Here is a 6,000-nt window from a genome sequence, read left to right as displayed (position 1 = left end):
CTTCTTCCAACACTTGCATCAAAAATGACTATATATGAAAACAATAAATGAAGGCCAGATTTAATGCTATGAAAAAATTACATGTAATTGATTACATTAAATATAGTTTGGACTAATTACATAAATATGTTTGGTAGTGTTACCAATATCTTTAGGACATTATTTACAAACCTTTGTAAAAGTCTGAAAGCCAGTCCCCTCACTCTTAAATGTTTCTTGCTTCAGCTAAATTAGGAAATAAAATACCGGTATTATTATGCATACTAATATTTAAAACGCCAATAATAATTTACATGTACAACAACGGTTAAATTAAGTATAAAGCAATTTAATATGATTATTATATGTTTATGTACATGCAAATAATAAGACTGTTAAAAATAAGATTTAATATACAGACTTAGTTTTCACATTCTGTTAAAATTAAATTAAATTAAAATACATGATCTACCATATCTAGAACTTTCATGAATTCCTCCAACACTTTATTAAATATTCCTATATATTTCTCTTCCACAAGCTGAAAGAAAGATTTAAAAAGAAATTACTTTTCACATATTGTAACTGAAGAAGGTAATTACAATGATGTGTACCTGAACAGTAATCAAGGAAAACCCTAGCCATTACCCATGTTATTTTTTTTTGAAGATTTTCTTATTTTATTTTCATGTAAAGCTTTGGCCATCTATAGCTTATATAAATTGTCACAGGGCTCTCCCTTGCCCATGCGGGGACAAGAACTTTTTCAAACTTGAACATACATTTCATGGAAATGGATTGATAACCTTTGCGATAATCTTCTTGAAAAGTTAATTAAGCATTTTCTGAATAGCCATTTGTAATATATTGCATTTGACCCAATAGTCCTCTATATAAACACCCCCTCCCTTTCCGACAACAATAAAAAGTTCATCAACATTACGAAAAAATTTAAAATCGTCCTCATACATTTTTATAAATGTTAAGTGCATGCTGCATACAAATAAGATGTTTCTTACCAGAGTCCTTTTAATGCTGTCCAGCATTTTGATTTTGAACTCACTAGGTAAATTTCACAATCAAAGTTGATTTGGACTATTGTGACGTTTTATGACGATTTCTATTGTGACGTTTTATGACAAATTTGTATTGTGGCGTTTTATGACGACTTGTATAATAACGTCATAGGACACATGGCGTAACTGATAAAGTTTTGTTAATAACAAAAGACAGATAAAAATCTATAAAAGAAAAATAAAGAGAAAAATGACAGGTAAACAGTCAAGTTTTGTTAAAGTATTCAATATTACGTATTTTGCGATTTTTTTAAGGACATGGGCAGAATCAACATAAATTTGTTGTTTTTTTTTCCAGCGAAAATCTTCAAAAAATTCTCCTAGCATATGAATCTTTTCGAATTTTATCTAAAGTTTTAAGGGTTTGCTTTTGTGTTCAGCCAAGTGAAACTCGTATAAAATAAAAATCTCAATATCTTAATAAATACTTCTTGCTTTTTCATAAAACTTAACCCATGGCACCTTCTGTTGCAAAGCTGTCTTGAAATGTATTCAATTTGGTTGTCACTTGCAATGTCTTGCAGCAGCAATGTGCATAATACACTTGCAGGACTGCACAGCTGCAGGTCTAATACAACAATAAAATGACATTTGTCGTATACCTACAGATAGTTGAACGTCATGGGTACAACTATTTGTTTTGTTCCTAGCAATTATATGCGTCTTTTTTCTATAGTTGTATGTTTTTCACCACCTAGGCATGTTTGCTATGCGAAATCGGTGGGCTGCCATTCTCATGATTCCGGAATTGAAAACTATTGAATATTTCTGTTATCTGTTGTCTCTAGTGCCCCAATTACACAAAGCAATTGTAGAGAGATATCTCTTAAAACATGTCCATGTGTTGAAAGTATCGATCGACATATTTAATACTGTTTTTTTTAAGAGTTACATAGATGTTTACATCATATCATAGAATGCTCCTTCCTGGATTTTACAATGGACCTGATAAATCAATACGCGCCCAGTTTTAGCAGTTCCGATTGAAGTTAACCCCTGTTATTTCTTTTGCAGGTAAGGCTATAAAATATTTTTGTTAAATAAGTATATTAATCCTACAGGTACAGTGCGATGTCAAAAAATTTTAAACACTATTGCACGAAAATAAAGAACTATATTCGCTATGCGTAGTTTATTTCTGAAGTCTGTCATGCGATATTCGGCTAAAGTGAAAGTAGGAGTTGGTAAGTCGAATTTTTGTGTTTATTGTGAATTATGAGCCTTATCTCAGATATCTTACATAACTGCTAGTGTCAGTAATACATTTTGAGTATGACAAAGCCTGTGATCTAGTGCACATCAATTTTAAATAGGTTAAACATTATACGGAGGATCCAAAAATTTCCACGTGGTTCTTGCAGACCGCGATTAGGTAGCGAGGAACTAATAAATGTTACTTTGTTTCAAAATACCAAAAATTTTCGAAATTGTTTCCAAATACTGTGAAGTTAAAAACAGGGCTTCAAATATTATGAGTAGAGTAAATTTGGTTTTATTAACGAGCGATTAATACTTGTGTAAGATCGGATCATCCTTCATTGAGCCTCAGTCACTCAAAGTTAAATGTCCAATGACAGCTACCTGAAACGGCTCTACGTAGTAAACAAATATGGTAAATCAGTTGTGTTACTTGTAAAGGAAGATTTTGATATTCAAATGTTATTTCTTTTTTGTTGTATTTTTTGTGAAAAGAAGTGCACATGGTGCAAGTACTATAATTCTTTTCAAGTCATTTTGGACCATACTCATTCTGATTTGCTGAATGATGTTCGAGATATGGAAGCAAACCTCTATTCTTTTAAGACCTCAGTGATAAAAATTTTTGGGATGCACTTTCAGTAATTAAAAACCATTCTGAATCAGTCAAAACACTGACACCCTTCAACAAAGACAGACTAATATTATTTAATAGCTAGATTTAATGTAAAGATTTTCCTTTGAACTTTTTAATAAAATTTATTGTAACTATGTTTACCATGTTAACAGAATGCCTTGTTTCACTAAAAAGAACATTGCTCAGATATTTCTCTGGACTACCAATTTATGTACTTCATGTGATGCCTGCGTTGCAGCCCTCCCAAGAACCCCCCTTGTAGGTGTTCTATAATAAGGTATGAGATGAGTTTTAAGTGATTCTGTAAATTTTAAACGAGGGTTTAACACAGTATAATGTACTAGCTGTTATATCATAGTGAGCTGATTAGTCAGTTTCATTTTGTATTATTGAATTCAAATGTTCTTCTATGTGTATAGAATGGAAGAATGTATAATTTTTATGATGAGAAATGTATATGCAGTTGGATGAAAAGAGAGATGTTGTTTAAATTAATGTTTATATGTGTTCATCAAATTGTCTCAAGCCATGGTCAGAGTCTGCCTAAGCTCTCTCTTACAGTGCAAGAACTAACTTTGTTTCAGCATCGATGCTGATTTGAATGCTTTCTTTGCTTGCTTATACTGATAATTGGCAATGCTTAGCAGCTAGCTGTTTTTTTTATGCTTCTCCTGATGCTTGGTGGTTGCTGAATTAAAGCTGATGCTTATTTTGCTGATGCAGATGCTGATTTATGTAACAAAATTAGTTCCTTGTACTGTACCCATGGCTGCTTGAGCAAGTAAATTAATAATCAAGCCATATGTAGGCCTATAACATTATGTTATAAATCAATGTACATGTACGTATATTGCATTGACCTTAACAGTAAACAACAAATGTTCGGTAAATAGTCTGGATGAAGAAATTAAGGTCAAATCAGAGATTATTTTTAAGTAATAAAAATCTTCAATCTCTTTTGGGAGGCACTGTTTCTGATCATCATCTTGTAGCTTACTAACACAGGTCATTATATCAGGTTTTTAAATTCTGCAATCAAATCCTGACCTTGTCATTTAACCTTAAGATTTTGTACTGAAACTTGTTTGCCTCATTTAAGAACATGATCTTATATGCTTGTCTCATTTACTTTCCAAAGAAGAATGACATGATCACCAGTTGCGTTTACCTTGATCTTATTTATGGCTGACCTCTTTGTATACAAATTAGAATATTTATCTCTAGTATATGGATTAAACTACTGTGATCTACACAATTGTAAATTAAAATAAGAAACACATTTATATTCAATGCAACAAACAGTTTTGGCAAATATTTACAATGTTACCATAATTGCTGAGGGATGTGTAACCTTTGACCCTGAAATATACTTGTCTATCTTTTAATGCTTCTTAGTCATGATGTAAAGATTTATCATCCAATTCAATTTTCTTCTTTGATAGTGATACTGTATTGGTTTTTTTAATGTTATATTATTTTACAGATTTCAAAGATAAAGAGGAAATGGTTCTAATGATAGAGATTGTCCATGTTGGTTTGTCTCAATCTTTTGGAAAACAGTGAGAAAATATCAGCAGCAAATGAAGACTCTGATCTAATTTATTACTATGTGACTTGAAAATTATTTGATTTTATGGTAGTATTTACACATGTGTTGAACTTTCCGAACATCGTTGAAAAAGATCATAATTATGATGACAATTAACAAAAATAGTTAAAATACATATATTAACTTTCCACAAGTTTCCAATGAAGAACATTTTAGGATCTTGGTAAAAGATATTATAATTAGATTTTATACCTAATTTATATATGTTCTTGTGCAGTGCATTAAATGCACAAAATGTTTTTAAATCAGTCTTATGAAACCAGTGCTGAGAACACAGGTCTCAGATATCCTCATACTGCAGTTATATTGTTAAGATTGAAGTTTATTTTTAAAATAATACCTTAATTATATCTGTAAAGAAACTTTTTACAAAATTAGTCAAACTTGGATATGCTGGTTAACATGTTAAAAGAAATATAATATTCTGGAAGTGATGAAGAATTTTTTTTAAAAAGTTCATTTATCATCCTTTTGTTTTGTTCTTCTTTGTGAATTTTTTTTTTTACAAAATCAAAGACATTTTAATATCTTAATTAAGTCATCATAGCAAAAGGCTGTATGGAGTTTTTCTGATCAAAGGGTCTCTGGTGTCTGTTAACTCTGTTTATTTGTCATCCATGAAAATTAAACCCTAAACTAGGGTAACAAAGTCTTGCATGGGAATGTGTAGTAAAAATGGTCCTTTAACGAGCAACAGGGTAATGATTTACTCATAGTTAAATGCGAGCATTCTCAAATATAGTGAAGATTCAAGTTGGTCTAAATCATGGACCAGACCTAATATTAATAATATTAAAATATTTCCCATTTGTATTTTCATTTTTTTCTTCTTCTGGGATCAGATTTTATATAACTGGTCATTGCACGTATACATACATGTGGGGAAAAACCAGTAAACATTTTTCTTCAGAATAAGCATTGTTAACCATATTGATGATGAAATATCCTCATGTTGTGGAATCAATTTTGGAGTAGATGTGGCCTTATGACCCCTAAGTGGGGCTAAATATTGGCCCATATTTGTTTTTCACGAGAAATAAGGGGGATACGAATGTCGTAGAAATCTGAAGAACACCAATATAACTCGTAGGTAAACATTGTGGGCCAAGTGTCATTTAAATTGCACACTTTCATTACCTTACAGATTGTTAATGTCTTATTTAGCATATTTTTTTAAAGAGAAAATTAATTGTCTAACATTAATTTCCCTGTTTTGTACACACCTTAGATTAATCCTTTAGATAAATTTGGGCTTTCATATAAAGTGCTATTTATAGAACAACAGTGAGTCTCTTTAATTCTATTTTTAACACATTGCCATGTGGTTGGCACAACTTTCATGGCTAACATTTTCTTGTTGAACTGACAAGTATGCATTTAAAGAATTGTACCTATTGCAGTCAGTTTTCATTTAAAACAATGGTTCTTCACAAATAGTTGTAGCCACTTTGTTTATTTAACTATTTCATATTTTGTTGGATTTTTTAATGCACTGCTAAAAC

General features: G+C 31.0%; 1 long non-coding RNA gene across 1 annotated transcript; it reads left to right on the top strand.

Moving 5' to 3' along the window:
* Positions 1–1,433: 1,433 nt before the first annotated feature.
* LOC134239655 (uncharacterized) lies at positions 1,434–4,550 on the top strand. Its single transcript, XR_009986263.1, has 3 exons — positions 1,434–2,239; positions 3,042–3,166; positions 4,373–4,550. It is a non-coding gene; the product is annotated as an uncharacterized LOC134239655 (long non-coding RNA).
* The last annotated feature ends 1,450 nt before the right edge of the window (positions 4,551–6,000 follow it).

This window comes from Saccostrea cucullata, unplaced genomic scaffold (genome assembly GCF_032062105.1).
Source record: "Saccostrea cucullata isolate Sc308-1 unplaced genomic scaffold, CSIRO_AGI_Scuc_v1 ctg3058, whole genome shotgun sequence".
In the NCBI taxonomy this organism is placed as follows: domain Eukaryota; kingdom Metazoa; phylum Mollusca; class Bivalvia; order Ostreida; family Ostreidae; genus Saccostrea; species Saccostrea cuccullata.
The sequence above is the reverse complement of the archived record's forward strand: the minus strand, read 5'-3'. Positions and strand labels throughout refer to the sequence as shown.